The sequence below is a fragment of the Athene cunicularia genome (assembly GCF_003259725.1).
Source record: "Athene cunicularia isolate RWA chromosome 5 unlocalized genomic scaffold, athCun1 chr5_part1, whole genome shotgun sequence".
In the NCBI taxonomy this organism is placed as follows: domain Eukaryota; kingdom Metazoa; phylum Chordata; class Aves; order Strigiformes; family Strigidae; genus Athene; species Athene cunicularia.
This window is the reverse complement of record NW_020799101.1, coordinates 23,942,434-23,961,932: the sequence shown is the minus strand read 5'-3', so window position 1 is coordinate 23,961,932 and position 19,499 is coordinate 23,942,434. Positions and strand designations below refer to the sequence as shown.

At 42.2% G+C, this 19,499-nt stretch overlaps 1 protein-coding gene across 20 annotated transcripts in view; it reads left to right on the top strand.

Moving 5' to 3' along the window:
* Positions 1–11,489: 11,489 nt before the first annotated feature.
* NRXN3 (neurexin 3) overlaps positions 11,490–19,499 on the top strand; it is a 991,793-nt gene continuing 983,783 nt past the window's right edge. For 5 of the 20 annotated variants that reach the window (XM_026849873.1, XM_026849874.1, XM_026849885.1 and 2 more), the window contains exon 1: positions 11,500–11,568. The gene's annotated coding sequence lies outside the window, so the exon portion shown is untranslated. Of the gene's footprint in view, positions 11,569–12,659; positions 12,678–19,499 lie in introns of those variants that run through there. The other 15 variants (XM_026849888.1, XM_026849886.1, XM_026849876.1 and 12 more) reach the window with 7 other exon arrangements.

Here is a 19,499-nt window from a genome sequence, read left to right as displayed (position 1 = left end):
TCTGTTTTATTTAAACAGCTTAATTCTCACTTGATGAGGGTTTTCTGTCCCAAAACTTCCCCTCATTCATCTTATGTGGGGAGGGAGGCACACTGGTCCAGCAACGAAATGCCCACTGCAATTCTTAAGGGAAACTAGTTTTTTATTATGAAAAGAGAATAAGATGGTAAGCACAGGATTTTGATGCTGTGTTTAAAAGGATTCTGGGAAAAGACTGATGGATGAATATCGAAAGTAAGTGGCATAATGCAAGAGGTTTGTTGGCTGAAGTGGTGTCTTACCAAGCTGATGCCAAAACTGCGTAATGCTGTTCATAGGCAACAATTTTGCACGTATAGGTTATGTCCTTGGTGCTGTATACTGGTGAGTGCAAGAGTGCCTGAAAGTGTGGAGGGCTCGGATTCACCTGCACAGTGAGCAGTTGTTCCAGATATGTGGCTGTACCGTGCTGCTGGGGAATTTGGGCATGCCTGGCCTTAGGGGCTCTGCCTATGCCAGTGACTGTATAGGCGCTGGCCTATTCATGGCCTAGGCCCTGTGTGTCTTGTTTTCGGTGTTACCTTGAGATGGCCAGAAAATAGGTATCAAGATAGATATCAGGATAGATAACAAGTAATCTTAGGGTGTCCTTCTTTTTGAATTATAATTATTCCAAATTACTTTCTGTGGTGTTGTAATGTTCTCTTCCTTTTACTGTGTGATTTGTTATTGTCACACAGTATACCAGCATCAGGCATGTTATAAATGTGTCTCCTATTAACCCTTATGTTGCCAACACCCATCTCCCACTTTGGGCTGCTGTGCCATTTATTGTTCAGCAGCCCAGAGGTGATCATGCGACATTACACAGCTGCATGTTTTATAGTGTGTGTGTAATCATGAGTAGTTAAAATGGTCTAAAACTTAAAGCTTGAACTGTTCAATCAAGTCTTATTTAAGTTATTCTGGGTGAAGGGGTTGCCAGAAATCCTCCAATACAGACAAACTGCAGAATTATGGAACTCCTGGTGTTAGAACACATTTTTGGGGCAAGCGTTTATGAAAAAGGAATTTGGCTGTTTTGAGGTTTATTCCGGGCTCTACTACAGAATTCTGTGTACCTTTGGAAAGAAGTAATTAAAAGCACTGGCTTATAATGTCTCCATGCTTCAGTTTGTCCTTTATGCTTACTTAATGGATGGTGAAGTTTCATAGCTGCTTGTAGAGTTTTTATGTTCAGAGCTGAAGAGTATGGGGAATGAGGACCAGATACTCAGCTCTTCTTGAGCTGAACATACCCAGCTCTTTACATATCATGCTCTAGCCCCTAACCACCAGGATAGTTCTTGCAGTGGTGAAAGCTAATTATATACTGAACTGTGTTGGCAAAAGCATAGATAGCAGGTCAAGGGATCGGATTATTTCCCCATACTCAGCATTGAGGAATCATGTCTGCTTACTATGCCCAGTTCTGTGCTTCCCAGTACAAGAAAGACATTGACAAAATGCAGCAAGTCCAGCAAAGAACCCCTGAGGAACATCATTAGTAACTGGCTGCCGTTGGGTTGTTGCACCACTGACCACTAGCCTTTGAATGCAGTGGTCCAGTAAGTTTTCCATGTACTTTGCAGTATACCCATCTGGTTCCAGCATTCTATAAATCATGGAATTGTAGAATACCTTGAGTTGTAAGGGACCCATAAGGATCCTTGAGTCCAACTCCCAGTTCCTTATAGGGCTACTTAAAACTAAACCATATGACTAAAAGCATTGTACAGATGCTCGTTGAACTTTGACAAGCTTGGTGCTATGACCACTTTCCTGGGGAGCCTGCTCCAGTGACCAACCACCCTCTCAGTGAAGAACCTTTTCCTAATGTCCCAATGCAGCTACGTATCATTGTTTACAATTTTACCATTGAAGACTTTTTCAAAAGCTGTGCTCTCCTTTTCTTCATTGGGCCTGTTATCTCATCATAGAAAGCAATCTGGCTGTTTTTTTCCCTTGGTAAATCCATGTTTGTTTCAAATCGGCTTCTAGTGATTCCTGTGCCTGGAAATGGGTTCCAGGAGGATTTGCTGCATAACCTTCCTTAGGACTGATGTTAGGCTGACTGGTCTGTAATTGCCTGAATCTTCCTTCTTGCCCTTTTTGAAGACATTTTTGAAGACTTTTATCTTTCCAGTCATCAGGAGCCTTTTCCAATCACTGTGACAGAGTGACCTCACAGTGACAGCCATTGTTGCATCCCTCAGTGCTGTTGGGGCATCTTGTCTAGTTCCAGGGACTGGAATATGCCTAGCTTGCTTAAATCGTCCCTAACTCGGTCTTCCTCTACTGTGGGTAGTTTTTCAGTCCCCTGCATCCTTCCACTGGGTCTGTGGAACAGGAAGGATGAGAACAGTCCTTGCCAGTGAAGACTAAGCCAAAAAAACCCATTGAGGACCTAAGTGTTTTCCTTTTACTGCTAGTCCCCTGTCCCATGCAGCTTTGGGCCCACAGTTTCCATAGTCATCCTCTTCCTACCAGTGTGTGTTTGGAAGCCCTTCTTGTTGCCTTTGTGAATCTGCATGCAATTTCAAGCTTTTCTAATTTTCATCCTGACATGCCGAGGCAGAGTTTTAGTATTCGTCCTGGGGAGCACACTCCCACTTTCATCTTCCATTCTCTTCCTTCTCTGTTTGAGCTCTGTCAGGAGTTTCCCATTCAGCTGCCTGCTTCTTTCCACACCCACTTGGCTTCCAACACATTGTATTGGGCTGTTCCTGTGCTTTGAGGAGTTTGTTCTTTAAGATCAACTGGGTCTCCTGGGCCCCTTTGCTAGATTATCCCATGTAAGTGCTCAGTGAATGCTTTCTTAAAGCTCTCCAGTGATTCTTCTGTCACCATAATTGTGCTGGAAAATGGTTCTGTTTGTAAACTGATTTATATGTCATTTCAGATTTGGTTGTTGTTCTCTGTAATTTTTGTCTCTCTCCATGTTAAACACATTATACTTTTTCTATTTCCATGTGAGTCTTTTCTGTCTGCTTTATAGCCTCTTTTAGCCGGACTCTGTCCAGATATTTTCATGCACTTTATGCATTTATGGGTTTTTTTGTTTATTGTTTGGTTGTGGGGTTTTTTTTTGTTTTTTTCTTGACACCTCCTTTATTTGTACTTTTATATAAAATTTTATATATAGAGGTAAATAATTAAATGGAAAGGGCAGGAGATGCAAACTTTAGGATTGGTTTGAGATTGTATCCCAAACAATTCTCTACGTTAATGGTTGTCAAACTTATCAGAAAATGCTGCCAACCTTCAAAATTCTGTGCTGTGCACCATGTATCTTTATCTTCAGACTTTTAATAATATTGCCGTTGAAAATTCACCTGAAAGAATAATGTGGACTAACTATAGATTAATTGCCAAGGCCCTGATGGTTGCCACATATTGAGAAGCTGAATGAATCAATCACATATTCCATGTAACAGTGTTGCCAGCCCTTCATAGAGATTCTCTGCCATTGTTCAAAAGAGTAGACGCAGGTTCCCTTTTTCAACCTCTTCCCCACCAACCCTCCCATGGGCATCTATCAATACGCTAGTTCTCCAGGCCCTATGGAGAAAAATCCAACTTTGTATTGTAATTGTATGGAGAGGAGACTAGTTATAAGGACTATGAATTTATTTATAGTACTGTGTTGTATGGAGACTAGTTTAATGACAATTTATTTATAGTACTATGTTCTCCAGTCATACACAAGAATCCTGTTGTGTGTGGTGCTGTCCAAACGTAGAACAAAAGGTTTGCATTCTAAGTGATTCATGTTGCTAAAGCATGCCTCTCTGTGGCCTCTAATAAAGATGTCTTTCTATAATTGGTTGAGCCTCAAGTACTGCACCCAGACAGAATGTCCTGGAAGGCTGTAACCTGCAGTAAGAAGTGAGATGAGTACTTGGTATACTAGCAGCATGCTGTATGATCCCAAATTCTTGTGTGCCTTCCCACTTCAGGTATGTGTTGCAAGTGGCAAAGAGCTTAATTTAGAAAAGTTTCTAGATCAGAAAACTACTTGTGCATTCAGACAAGTCTCTCCTGGAATGAATAAGGTTGGTGCTGAGTGCTGTGGAAAGGTGCTATGACAAGGAGTTTAAAGGTGTATCTGGGCATGCATGCAATAGTAAAATGCTGGCCTTAGTTCATCTTGTCCGTATACTGGACTTGCCTTTGTACTCCCTTTTCCTGTGCTAGATGGTTATGGTGAATAGTGGCAGTATGTGGTGTGCACCTGTATATCTGTCTGTAAGATCTGGCTTTATAGTAGTCTTGCAGCGAGGGAAGACAGGCGAGGCAGCCTTTGCTTTACATCTCTGCTGAAGTCAACCACACAGTACTTATTCTAATGCTGTTGGTGTTGTGTCTAATCTCAAACGTGAGCAGACATAGGGCTTAGTAAATTGATGACCTCACTGTCTTCCCATCTTTCTCTCCTAATAACTAGATGGCTAAGAGGCTCAGGCAGTGATAGAGCTCAAACTCGAGCTCACCTACATAAAGCTTGCATTTTGGATGGCTCAGTGTGATTAATTTCTTCCCTGAAGTCCTGGCTTCAAATCCTGGTGAGACCATAAGTGAAAAAGGCATGTGAAGGTGTTCAGTTATTTCCTGCTTGGTGTTTATATCGCAAGTAGCCCAGGAAATTTGGCATATGGCAGGCCTAGGAGAATCAAGAGGATTGCGCGGAGGGGTTGTTGGAGAAGGCTCTCCTATACTTTCACAAAAGCCAAGCATGCATGCGCCCAGACACTTGCAAAGTTTGCATGTTTGCACACTCTGGTTGTGCACCCTCCCTGAGCTCTCTGCTCCTGTGACAAAATGGCACTTGCTGGCTCCTGCTGTGATAATATCTGTTGGCTTCTGCCTGTACCCAACACAAGTGAAGCCCTTTGTGGACCTGAGGCTCATGCTGACTGTGACAGTGTTTTCATAAGGCTCAAACTTTTATTCTCCACCTCATTCCTTTGAACTCTGCCCACTGCTCTGTGAATACTAACACCAGCCTATAAATTATCCAGCAGGGCTCTGGCACTTTAGCAGCCTGTGTTTTCAGTGGCGTGCATGCATAATCGATCTGGGAGATGGCTTCTGCTTTTAACTCGAGCATTTGCAGAGACCTTAGACTTTCAGAGTTTTCAATCACAGCTGCCTGTATGTTGGTTCACTTCTCTGCCTGCCACCTCCTCTGCCACCCACCCACATACCTTTGCATCTGGCTGGGTAGCATGTCATGTCACACTGTAACCTGCTTTAAGATTGGAGGTGATACTATAGGCAGCCTTTCTATGAGGTGTGGGAGCAACAGGTCCCTGCAAGCAACTTTCATGTAAAAGCACCATGCGTCAGACTTTTGAAAGGCTCAATCTGACTCACTACTTGGGGGTTGTGGTGTGTGTGTGTCCCCTGGTGTGCCTTATTGGTCAGCCTAATGAGCAGGTGCTACTCTCCTTTTCTTCTCTCATTTTCCAGGTGAAACTCTTAGCATCATAAATGCTGACCCTGTGACTCATTGCTCTTGGCTTCTTTTCAGTAGTTGGAAAGTTTCCTTACACAGTTGCCTGCTGGCTGTGCGTAGAGTTTGAACTGTGAAGAGGTAAATGGCGCTCTGGTATTTGGCTGCTGTAGTTGACTCCTCTTGCCTTGGAACTTCTCAGATTCCTTACTTAGCTCTGTACATAGCCAAAATGTCTCAGATGAATATTTCTTATGTTTCTATGGATAAATTGCACCAGAACAGTCAGCCAAAACCTTTGTCTGAACTTCAGATTGAGTCAATCTGGATTATCAGGGCTTTGCTTACCTCTTCCAAACAGTTTTTAGTAAGCCATGCTCTTAACGCTGGCACATCATCATGCACCCTTGTGAAAAGGTTTGATAATTGCTTTTGATATGAGCAGTCAGTTCCCAGTGAAATATTATGCTATTTAAGAGGAGGAGGAGACAAGGTATGGGTTTGGTGTTTGTGTGATTGGGAACTGGCAGTGCTAGGACTCAAAGGGGAAATGAGGAAAATTAAAGGAGTCTAATAAATGATTTAACTGCAGAGGTACTGAAGACATGGTTGGGACTAAGTGTAGACGATAGTCTGGTAGCAAAAGCAGCCAGGGGAAGCGAGTGGAGAATAGGGAAGAAAAAGGAAGTTTTAAGAGCAAGAGAGATAAACATGAAGAAAATTACCAAGTTTTCAGTGAGGCAAAAAGATATAGGGAAGTAGGGGAGGCTGGGAGGGAGAAGGACTAGAGAAAAAGTTTTTGAGTGAAGATAGTGAATAAAGAGAGCAGAAGGCAGCTTTCTGATTTAAGAAGCGTATATCTAATGAGCTTCATGTGTTTGCTGACCCAACTGACATCTGCGCAAACTGCACAAGAGCCTGGCCGACTTGGCACCAAAAGGGAGAGGGGAGAGCCAGGAGATGGCACTGGAGGAGGTGTCTGGAAGGAGCAAGGTGGAAGAGGAGACAATCTTTGGGAAGGGAAAAAACGCCAGGCAGTGGGTTGGATGTGAGGGAAGCATGGGGAAGATGCGGAAGGGAAAAATGAAAGTGATGAGACTCCTTTTGAAGAGGAACAAAATCCCAAAAGAAATGCATTGCTTTTAATATTGTTATTATTTGATGTAAAAACAACCCCAAAACATTCAATATGTCTTCCCCCTAGGTGTGTGATTGCAGAGGTAGGTTGCAGAATGAATCATAAATGTCTCATGTTTCTGGGGTAGAGTGTGTGAATAAGCAGATTGCAGGCTTTACTGAAATAAGAAAAAAAGAGACTGTAGCCAGTATTGACACTGTCTGTGGAATGTTGAATATGTTTTTGTGTCTGATGGGAAATGAGTGTTTATTTGAGGCAGAGGATTTTCTCTGTGTGTGTTGTTTAAGGAGTGCCCAGAAGCTTCATTTTACTTACCTGAAAAAGAGAAGTGCTCTCCTTGGGCTCATTTGATAATATATGAGTTTCTGCAGTTACATTTCCATATGTATTTTTCCTTCCCTATTTGTATGGGTCTAATCCAGTTCAACTAACAGAAGATCTGAGTGCTTACAAGAGAAACAGTAAAACTGACTTGACACAAAACTCTGTCAAATTCATGGAATAAGCATAGAGGTTAAATGTTCCTAATCCTTCAGTTCTATTAATCTTAGGTGTTGCTTGTAACAATAGCAAATAAAAAAGTACTCAAATAGTTTGTTTTTTTTTTTTTAAACTGGTAGTATTCTTTAAAGGAATAGGATCCAAGACAAATAGCAAGAAAGCTTTGTAGGTTTTTGTTGTTGATTTTAAATGTGCTTAAAATTAGTGTAAAATCTGTTAAAAACTAGTGCAAGTTTCTAAATTTTAAAGCCTGCTAAGGAAGAAGATGACATTTTTTAATTCAATTATTATGAACTGCCTTGATCCCACTCAGGTTTTTTTTTGTTGCTGTTTTGTTTTCAGTTTGGTTTTTTTTATATATCGAAATCTGTGTCCATGGTGAAAAGGTTTGAGGAATCATATCATTTTTGACCACTTAAATTATTGGACAGGCTAATAATTCATAGGAGAAACACATGGATCAGCTACAGAGAGGACTGCAGGAAATTAAGAACATGGAAAGGCATTGTGAAGAAGTGAGGAGAGTACAGGTTTGTATGGGATAAGGAGATAATGTTCCTTCCTTCATCTTATCCACTCTTCAAATATTACAGTCTGACCAGGTTCCTGGGAAAGACTTGATGTGAAGCTTGTGACTAGAAGGACAAATCAGGGATGTATGACTTGGGGAGGGAGGATATTGTGGGCACAGCCCCCAGGTATGGACTCCAGATAGCATTATTATGTGTTACCCCTTCATTTCCCACCGTGTGTCTCTAGCTGTCTTGTGGGATGTCTGTTGCAGTCAGTCCTGCCCTTCTTTCCTGGGGCTGGCTGAATCTGTTCTTGGTTCATTTCTTTCTCTGGGGGAAACTGTGGAGTCAGCCAGAAGATTCATGCTGGCTCTTACCACTTTTCTTCTGGATGCTGCTGCTTTTCGAAGTCCCTAATTACATTTCTTCGGTTAAAACTAGGAATGAAAACAACACCTTCCATCAAATGACCAGCCTGAGGCTAGAATCTGTAATTGTGTATCCTCATCTATCCCTGGCTTCTTTGGATGGAGAGGGAGAGGCTTCTGCTTACCCTTAGAAGAGCTTAGCTTCCTCTACTTGGTGCAATAGTGGAAGGTTTCTTGGGGGGCTGATGTTGGCTGGTAATGCTTGCTGGCTGTGACGAGGAGGTAGAGGCTTGCTTTTTAGGAGTTGGTACGGGAGTGGGAAAGGAGTGAGGCCTAGTAACTCTGCTGAGGGTAATAGGGAAGCACAAAATTGGTATGACTTGGAATAGTGCATATGATGCAATTTCTTAGTCTGTGCAACAATTCTGTAAATTTAAAATATCTACCTGTGATCCCTTCCCTCTCTTTTGTGATAAGGGAGGAGAGGAAGTTGAGCATGCAAGGCAACACCTTGAGACACAGATTGAGACTTTGAATACACAAGTGAGCATGTAAATACGTTGAAAGAAATGACACCTACAAGACCAAGAAATGTGTTCTTAAAGCAAGACTATGAGAAGTCTTGAGAGCATACTGCCTTACTCAGCTGAGTGAGCTTTGTCATATCTGTTGGGATTTTTCTGTGCAAAGTAGTTGGTGAGGCTCTACAATCTCTCCCTAACAATTGAGATCTGTTTTGTTGATAATAATTAGCACTCTGATGTCTTATTCCTCTGATTTAGTCAGCATGGTTTGTTTTCATCCCCTTCCTATCAGTTTTTTTCCATATTGCCTTTCCTTCTGCATCAACAAAACCCAGCATGAAGCAATGAGGGTAGTAAGGGTCTCCTTTCTGGAGATAGCAGGCATTCACTCTCTTCCAACAGGGAGGGTTCATGCTGAGTTATTGGTTCACACCTCAAACTAGTGGCTTAAAGAATTAAAACTGACCATCCCAGAGGAGAAGGAACAGGACATACCTTTTTGCCAGCAGTGCAGCTGCTTTTGCATTGGTAATGGCTAAATGAGGTGGATTTCAGCTGAGCATGTTTCCTGTTTGACACTTTGGATTCATCTGAGCTCTCCTTGGGTGTCAGTGTTTTCCATGTTTCTCCCTTTAGCCAAATGTTTCCTTTTGCTGAGGGCTGCACTGCCTGTAGTATGTTCTTCTCCTCATCCAAGGCTCAAATGACACTTTGTTTCTTGGCACTGGACCAAGACAAAGACATTTTGCTTCACTGCGGATTATGGTGCAACATTTACTGGGAATAATGGTCAGACTGTGTGAGAAGAAAACATATGATCTTCCCTTCGGTTTCCGTGAGAGATATCTAAAGAAGTATATGGAGAAACCCACAGACCCTTCGTAGTAAAAGCCATGCTGGAGCATGCCACCCTCAAAAGCAGAAGGAAGCTGCTTCCCTGCCATCTGCTGGTGTTTTTCATGTTCCTGTGTCATGCTTGCAGTCTTTCATCCGTTCAAAGTTTTACAAAGTTTTTCCACCTGGTCTTTCTTCAGTGGGCACAGTGCCAAAGGGCGGACTTGATTAGTGTACAGGAGCACACCAGGAGACCAGGGTTAAGATTGGACCCAAGTCCCAAACACAACACATTTGATGAGCTGTGCTTTTTCCCTAAGGGGCTTTTCTCTCAATCTCACAAAATAGCTCTTGCAGATTGGTATGACTGATGAGGTTCACTCAGGAGAAGCAAATGGTTTGAAGTAAAACAGGTTGGCATGGATAGAAGCAGAAGTGTTTTGGGATGGAGCCAGACAGTAAAGTAGAAAGGCTTAAGGTTGTGTCTGCCATCAGCTAAGGGCCTGGAGGCCATGGATCAACACAGCTTCCTTTTGAATTGTCAACCCTGATTTTCACTGTGGTGCTGTGGCTAATTTATTTACGTTATGGCCATGTCGTGTGTCACCTTGCCCCATCTGTCTTCACTGGGTATCCCTCATTTCCCAGCCTTTTTAATCATATTGAGAGCTGCCTTCTTTCGCAGGCCGGTGTTTATGTACAACAAATAAAGGAGGGTGGAGTAGTGATAGTGAAATTAGGCAGCATGAGCAACCCTCTGAGTAGAGGGAATGAGTGTATTTCCTTGGGCTGTACTTCTGTTTTGCCTTTTCTCCTACTGCTTGCTCCTTCCTTGACAGTCCTCTGTGGTGTCATTTCATTTAATTCTTGTGCAGCAAAGGTTAGTGTTAATGCTGTGTATGAGGGAAGGAGTCCCTGCTGGCGCAGGAAAAGAATCATTTAATAAAAAAGTAATCATTGTTCAGTGGCTCCGACCTGTCAAAGGTCACTTATTGATCCATCTCTCATTGTGAGTCAGGCCCTCTGTATTAATGACCTAATTCCCAGGTAAGTTTCTCCGTTATTTGGCAGAAGTGGTGCTAGGAAACCCTGTCTTATAGCAATGTTGCTCTTGGCATGTCATGCCAGGGAAAAAAAAAGCCTTGCAGTTATCTCAGCTATCCATGCTTTAAAGTGCTCTCAGTCCTGCTTGTTTTGTACATTTGCTATCTCAAGGAAACCAAAAGTTGCAAGGATCATGAAGGTTAAATGTTCTTTTGCTGCTGGGGAAGTCTCTTCAGGCCAGAACTGAAGTACAGTAACAGGGGTAATGCCGAGCAAGGTAAGATGCTTGTGAAGCTGTTATTGTTCCTTGTGCCCTAATTTAGTTTGAGAGAAGTAAGGACAAATAGGAGAGAAGGCTCCAAATATCATCAAATTTTGTTAAAAGTGTCTGGCAGGCATTCCTCTTCCTTCTGCCTCTCTAATATGAGCTGTAGGAGGACACACAATGAGATGTAAAGATGTCACATTTTTGAGTGGTTACAGAGAAATTGAAGAGCAGCATGTAATCCACTCACTGCAAGGGATAGCATTCACCAGCACTTCTAATATGATACCCCATTGGAAACCTCCTGAGATGTAAAAATCCTAGGGGCTCAACTAGCTGTGGTGTTTGTAGGAGGGTAAGTTTTACAGCATTCTCTGCAAATCCCATCCAGATGCTGGTTGCCAAAGGCTGCTGCACCTGGATGGGAGCATTGCTGCTTGCCATGTCTCTCTCACTTGTACCCTATTCCCATACAGCACAAAAACCTATAATCCAGTCTTTTGCAGAGTCTTTTTATAGGCATACTAAAAGTGGCATTAAAAATATAGAACTTAATATATGCTTTGCTGCAAATGCTGCTCCATGTAATATTCATATTGTTCTAGAGTACATGTGCACAGGTAAGGTGGGTAGCTCAAAAAGCTGCAGCCTGCCATGTACGTCTGAATGGAAAGAGCAAGATGAACCCAGGCCAGAAGGGCTGTGGCATGAATTGACAGCAGTGGAAACTGAGACGACATTTCATGACATAATGTTGTAAAGTTAATAGAGTTAACCAGGTTTTATGTCTTTATCTACAATCGCAGTTTCTGAAACAGGACGCAGAGGGTTGATCTGAATCAGAACAGGAGGATGTTGGGCTGGAAGTGAAATGTGCGAGTTTCTGTGGCAGTTTGCATCCGCTGTGAAGTAGGCATCCTTGAGGCTTTGTCTGGTGCTCCAAATCTCAGCAGAACACAGAGGAAGTTCACGTCTTTCAGAAGTGTCCAGGTTAAACTTCAGGGGAAAAAAACCAGCTCAGAAAACTATCTTTAGGGCTTGTTGGCATCTTTGATTATAAAATATCCCCTGCATTAAGCATCTAATAAAAAACTTAGGATAAAAAAGTACTTTCCAGCCTTACTGAAGCCGATGAAAATTGGTTCTGACTTCAGTAGAGCTGAATATTACTTTTATTTCCCCTAAATCTTTGGATAATTTTTATCATCCCAACAAAATATAGACTCTCTTCATTAGAACTGTGTGTGTCTGAGAACAACAGTAATTGAGGGAGGATCCATTATCTGCCGCAACCATGACTTCTGGCCTTTCCTGTTGTCTTGATGGAGTAATGAACATCTCTGCTTTGTTTCTTCACACCCTCTTGGCTGCTTTGCTCTTAGAGGCTGATATTTAGCTCCTGAAGTATTTCTCCTCAATATCATATACCTCACTGGAATTTCCCAAGACATGTTGTATCAATACCCTCTGCAGGCTGGTAGGGTTCATACAGTTGTATTTCACTATGTGCTGTGAGTAAGTGGAGGTCACTGGTTTTCTACTTCTTGTCTCTTGTGGGAGCAGGTATGTGTGGCACCTCTCTGATATTCCACAGGGAGCAAGCTCTCAAACATCTGGTAGTATGTGATGAGTGTCTGTGTGTCTGTTTGGGGTCCCTTCAAGCAGACGTGTAGAGTTACAGAAAAGCTATAAAATTTCTCTGGGGAATTCATTGCTAGCTGCTGGAGCGATTAATGAATAGCAGCAGGGTACTATGTGTGTGTTTGCTCCAAGGCTATCTCTGATTATACAGGACATGGACTTGCACTTTTTCACACAGAAGAAAAATGATATGGTAGTATTTTTCTTGTGGAATTTTTTTCTCTTTTAGAGTGAACATGCTGACTTACGGAAGAGGTGTGCTGCTCCTCACTCATGTGTGGGTGTCAGCTGAAGCTTCTCAGTGCTGTGGTTTACTGCAGACTACATAGGTAAAGAAAGATTTTGGAAAAGGAGGTTTTGGCCTGGCCCCTCTCAGTGTATGTTATTTTCCATGGTTATTGATGGTCTTGTAACTGTCAAGTGGCAGAGCAGAGTGGAGTCCTTAAATGAGTTATGGCCATCCATAACTTCTGGAAATTGTACCAAGAGCAGGTCCCTCTTAAAGCAAAACCTGGTTTTAGTCTTTGAATTGACAGAGGTTGTGGTCTGGCTAGGTTTTCACTTAAAGTTCTGGAGTGGCCAGGGTGGCTGGCTATGCTGTGGGAAATTGCTGCTTTGGAAGAAAGCTGAGAGGCAGCCCTGAAAGTGGAAAAGGAACTTAAGTCTTTTTATTCTAACAATTGAGAGGAGGAAGAAGGAGCTAATGAATTCCATGGCCTACAGCACAGAGAGCACAGAAGTGTGGATATAACGTGGTTTGTGGGGTGTGTGACATGAGAGAACACTTTGTTTCCTGATGGGCTTTTTACTGCTGGTACCGAGCTCTGAATTTCAGGGTCTTCTCCCAGTGATGGAGGGTAATGTTCATCCTCACAGTATCTGATTCAGGCCAAGAAATAATACTCGTGGAGTTGCCTTAGCAGTACCATCGACTCAACACAATAATACAAGTTTCTGCAATGATACTCTGGCAGGTCAGGGAAAGAGTAAACAACTGCAACCTTCTTTTTTTTTTTTTTTCTTTTTTTTCTTTTTTAATTGGAAGACATGGCAGATAGTTTGTACCTATACAGTATAACTATTGGCAAAGTAAGTGGGGAATAGGATCCACTCTTGAGCTTTGGACAACTTTTGATTGCTGAATTGCTCTGTTACCTATGGAGAGCTTATGAGGGTTCAGCACTGCCAAACTGGATATAATTAAGTAGTGGCACCACACACTCTGTCCAGTTTATTTTGAAAGATAGTTGTTGCCATTAAACTAAATCGAACATCCCATTGATGACATACATTTTAAAATTTTCTGTTGTATTTTTAAAGCTTTTTATATACATTAAAAAAAACCCCAAAACCCCAAACAAATCACAGGGCATCTTTAAAATGTCCTGGCCTGTATCATGACACATGATCATGGAACTGTGAGCCTCCATAGCTTTATCCATGCCCTTTCTGTAAAACAAAACTAGTGGTTTTCTATCCCCTTTCTGGATGTTGAGGAGTTATAGTTTGTGATGCACAGTCAATTGCATTAGATTAATGTATGAGACATCAGTTGGTGTGATGGTCCCCATCCTTGTGGATGCTATATGCTTATGATAAATATGAGGTAACCTCATTTGGCTTAAGCCTTTCTTGTAATAAGCTGAATTAAATTGGATTATTTGCTGTTGACCAAGAACATAGACCTGTGAACCCCTCAGTTGATGGATTCTGTCTCGGTAAGGCACAGTGCCTTAACTGTGTATCTGTGCCCCTGATATGTTACACAGAGCTCATGCTCCTCCATCCAGCAGTTTCTTCTCCAGTATTTTTCCTAGCTTATAGTAAGAGATTTTTGCATCAGAAGACTTAGTACAAACAAGCTGTGATTGACCTTTTAAACCAAACAAGCTTGCATGTTTCCAATATGAAGAGACAGCAGACAAGCCTCTGGCTCGAGGCAGAAGATGAAGAAGAGAAGGAGGGATAAATATCAGAGGAGTAGAAATAAAGAATATGGCCTTGCTATGTGGAACAGAGAAAAAAGCCAAACTTCTGCTTGTTTTGTCAGTATGTTTGACATGTTGCAAGACACTTTGTAGTGGGAGTCTGCTCTGTTGAGAGAGGAGGAGGAATGTGCCTGTGTGTATTTATACACCATAAATATTTGTTTTGTGCAGGTTTTAGATACTCTCTCTCATCTGAGGATCCCCAAAGTTCTTCTCAGACTTGGCATCTGTTCAGCCACATAGAGGACTTGTGTACATGTAAAGTCTGCTCTCATGGGGTAAATGTGCTCTCTTTAGTTATCCCTAGACAAGGAAGGTTTGAATTTCATCTGGCATTTCAAAAAGAAACATGTACTGAATTCATGTCATCTGTGCTCTGGCCCTTGCCCATCCCAATTGTTTTGCCCACTTCATCCACATTGGCGACCGCACTTCTCTGAGGGTATTTTCTTGAGGAAGCTGAATGATCACTGTACTCTTGTTTTTTAAGGGATTCAATGTATTTTGTCCCTGGAGTTGGGCAGCAGGGCTGACTGGTTGAAGAGCATGCTGGCTGAACATGCAGAGGGAGTTGGTAAGATGAAGCACAGTTGCAGGAGGTGAAATGTCAGTGAGGCATGGACTGTGTCCTTCCTGTTCCTGCAGAAAGGCTTCTAAAAGTCATATACATGATTTTGTTTTGAAAGTTGTCTGGAAGACTGCATCTATGCAGTCTGTTCGTGCTTTCTTAGGATAAGTGCTTTTTGCCCCTTATCCTCATGTTAAACTATGTTTACTATATTTACTTTGCACATTTGACTTACAGTGGTGTGTTCTCTTATCTAGGGACCAACGTTTCTCCAGATCATGTTAAATGATGACAAAGAAATGCAAAAATGAGTGCTGCGAAGGTGTTCCTGGGCTCTTACCAAATAAAGATCAAATGTTTTGCAGTTTATGTTTCACCTTTGCATGAGTCCTAGGTCAGGCTGTGTTTCCTGACTAGGAAAATATTTGAGATTTGAATCAGCTGTTCTAAGTGCTGAGTGAACGGGCGTAGAATTTCAGGTTTTTCTGTTGATGCTTATATAATTTTACCTTGCCTTGTGATCCATGGATTTTAAGGCCAGAAGTGACCATTATAATGATCTACTCTAATTGCCTGCATAATGGGGGAAGCTGTATGACCTACAGCATATGCTCATATACAGTGAAGCTATTTTGGAAACTTAAAACATTCTTGGGAACAGTACGCTGGGGACAGTTTCCTCCACCATCCTTAAGTTTTCTAATACTTATTGGCCCCTTGGGGCTCAGACTGTGCCTTCTTGTGTGTTTTTTACAATATTTACCTTGATCAGAGTAGGAACACAGGACTGCAGAGGATCCCCTGAGTCCTATGACATGCAGTTATATATCTTCTAAAGAAAATAAAACCTATGAGTTTTGTGATGTCCACTTCTTTTCTGGATGGATGGCTATTTCAGAACTTTAGTCTGCTGATTGTTAGAAATGCTATTTTAATTCCTAGTATACACTTAGTTATAGTCAGTTTATGCACCTTTGTTCTGGTGCCAGTATTGCTCAACAGCTTAAATCTCTCTTCTTCATTGTCCCCAAAGTATTTATAAACAGTAGTTATGTCTCTTGGCTTCATCTTTTTAGGCTAAAAGTGCTATGTTTTCTTAGACTCTTCTTGTGAAATAGGTTCTGGATTGTCTGGTTCAGCCTTGGAGGCTTTCTTGAAACTTGCTTAGTTTGGCTTCCTCCTTTGTGAACACAGGTGATCAGAACAGCATGTGCTGTTTCAGAGCAGGTCTAAGCAATGTTTGGAATGATGGCTGGAGGCAAGCCTCAGATGTGTTAGGGCCTCTGGGTACTGCTGTAAGACAACTCATTGCTAGGTTTATATGCAGATCCCCCTGTCAGGACTCAGCACAGAACCCTTGTGTTTTAAATCTCTATGGACTGTTTTAGTTTATGTGGTGTTTACAAAGCAGAAGGATCCAATTTTCATGGCATGGATGATGGATGTTGATCCTTGTGGCAACATGGACTCAAATCTTGCTCCAGACATGATGTTGGGATTTCCTCAGCCCCATAGGTTGGGAATAAGGCGTAGCTGGGTAAATCAGATTTAATTCAGAAACCAGCATGGTACTGCCTTCTATTAGTGCATCTATGTCTATCTAACATAATTGCATGGCTGGATTGGTTTGGTTTATGAGGTCAAATAATCAGATAGACAATATACTTCATACAAAATAGGTTCTCCTTTAGCAGATAGTAGGTGGATATGAACACATCTGCTTTTTGAGAACCTGGTATAGTTGTATGTAATACTTTACGTATCAACCTGAACAAGCCTTAAATAAAGATAAATGTGAAATGGTTACATATAAATGCACTTCTAGTGTTAGATTACTTATACATATCTATAAGTATTTGAATCTTGTGTTGATAATGAAGAATTAATATTATAAGAATGAATAATCCAAGGGGAAATAGTTAGCAACCTGATACACCACTTAGACACACACAAGTCTATGGGACCACATGGGATCCACCCAAGGGTACTGAGGGAGCTGGTGGAAGTGCTCACCAAGCAGCTTTCCATCATTTATCAGCAGTCCTGTCTAACCGGGGAGGTCCCAGTTGACTGGAGATTCGCAAATGTGACGCCAATCTACAAGAAGGGCCAGAAGGAGGATCCAGGGAACTACAGGCCTGTCAGCCTGACCTTGATGCTGGGGAAAGTTATGGAGCAGACCATCTTGAGTGCCATCACACACCACATACAGGACAACCAGGTGATCAGGCCCAGTCAGCATGGGTTTATGAAAGGCAGGTCCTGCTTGACTAACCTGATCTCCTTTTATGACAAGATGACCTGCTTAGTGGATGAGGGAAAGGCTGAGGATGTTGTCTACCTAGACTATAGTAAAGCCTTTGATATTGTTTCCACAGCATTCTCCTGGAGAAATTGGCTGCTCCTGGCTTGGACAGGTAAAAAGGGTAAAAAACTGACTGGATGGCTGGGCCCGAAGAATGGTGGTGAATGGAGTTAAGTCCAGCTGGTGATTGGTGAGAAGTGGTGTTCTCCAGGGCTCTGTATTGGGGCCAGATCTGTTTAATATCTTTATCAATAATCTGGACGAGGGGATCGAGTCCACTCTCAGTGAGCTTGTAGATGACACCAAGTTGGACAGGAGCGTGGATCTGCTTGAGGGTAGGGAGGTTCTACAGAGGGATCTGGACAGGCCGTATCAATGGACCAAGGCCAACTGTATGAGATTCAACGAGGCTGCACTTGGGTCACAACAACCCCATGCAACACTACAGGCTTGGGGAAGAGTGGCTGGAAGGCTGCCTGGCGGGAAAGGACCTGGGGGTGCTGGTCGACAGCCACCTGATTATGAGCCAGCAGTGTGCCCAGGTGGCCAAGAAGGCCAACAGCATCCTGGCTTGTGTCAGCAATAGTGTCATCAAGCAGGACTAGGTAAGTGATTGTCCCCCTGTACTTGGCACTGATGAGGCTGCACCTTGAATACTGTGTTTAGTTTTGGGCCCTGCACTACAAGAAAGATGTTGAGGTGCTGGAGTGTGTCCAAAGAAGGGCAGTGAAGCTGGTGAAGGGTCTAGAGCACAGTCTTATGAGGAGTGGCTGAGGGAACTGGGGCTGTTTGGTCTGGACAAAAAGGAGGCTCAGGGGAGACCATACTGCTCTCTATAACTACCTGAAAGGAGATTGTAGTAAGGTGAGGGTCAGTCTCCTCCTGAGTAATAAGTGATAGAACAAGAAGAAATGGCCTCAAGTTGCACCGGGGGAGATTTAGATTGGATATAAGGAGAAATTCCTTCACTAAGAGAGTTTTCAAGCATTAGAATAGGCTACCCAGGGAAGTGATTGAGTCACCATCCCTGGAGGTATTTAGAAGATGTGTAGATGGGGTACTTAAGGACATGGGTTAGCAGTGGAGTTGACAGTGTTAAGTTAATGGTTGGACTCAATGATCTTACAGGTCTTTTCCAATCTAAATGATTCTATGAATCTGTGATTCTATAATCCTATTGTGTGTGCCTACCACCCTATAGTGTGATAATATAAGGGGGAATTTAAGTACCCAAAGTCAGGAAATTAAGAGTTTCTCTTCCCGTAACACTATTAAATGCTATTCTCCATGTGGTGCGTTTAAGCCACAATTGTGATAAAATCCACAGGAAAACACAAAATCTTACATCTGTACTTGGGGCTAAATAATGGTTATAGTGGGAACTGGATGTTCATAATCTCTGAATTTTACACAGTTATACTCAACAGAATAAATACATTTGCATTATATAAGGCACAACTGTAAAAGAAGAGATGTGCAAGAAAACCATTGTTATTGCATATTGTCAAAAGTGTAAGAGGGGCTTTTAGAATAGAGGGTCTTCCAGTTGAACAGACAAAGGTATATAACAAGATCAAGTGGTTAGAAACATAAATAGTCAAATTTGGACTAGAAGTAAGGTGCCCATCTTTAACAACTATGATAATTAGGCCCTGAAAAAATGTTTGAGGAGTTAGGATGCACTCTCCATTAATAGAAATCTTTTAAGACAGGAGTGGATTATTTTTTTCCCTGCTTCAATTGGAAATTAATTCAGAGAAGTTCTCAGACAAGATGACCCCCAGGGATATTCTCTGGCTTCGTAATTTGTGATTCCTCCATGAGTCATATTCCAACCTTGGTTATACAAAAAAGATGATGTTTTGGTTGATAGAAAAAGAAAAGTGTTTCTTCCATACAGTCTCTGTGTGACACTGGGAATCACAAAAAATTGTCTGTGACTCGCATTTCTATGCATAAAATGGATGTAGTACATTTTTCCTCATATGGGTGTAGAGAATAGAGATGCTTCTGTGCAGAGAAGCTTGGGATCTATAGGGCTGTGTTCATCTGAGTCATGCTTGGTGGTTTTTTCCCTCTTGGATGTTTCCAAGTAGGATTCAGAGACACTTATCTCTCTGGTGTTGAATAGTAATGGATCATCTGCCAGAATGTGGTAGGGCAGAGGTAGATTGGATCACTGCATCTTTTGATTGCCCACATTTCTGCATGTGTATGTGGAGCCAAGGGAGAGCTTGATCCTGGCTGACACAACTGCTTTTCAATGCTTGCTTCACCTGCAGAGGCCTATGTTCAGCAATGCCGGGCTGACTGCAAAGAGAAATGGGGGGGGGGGGGA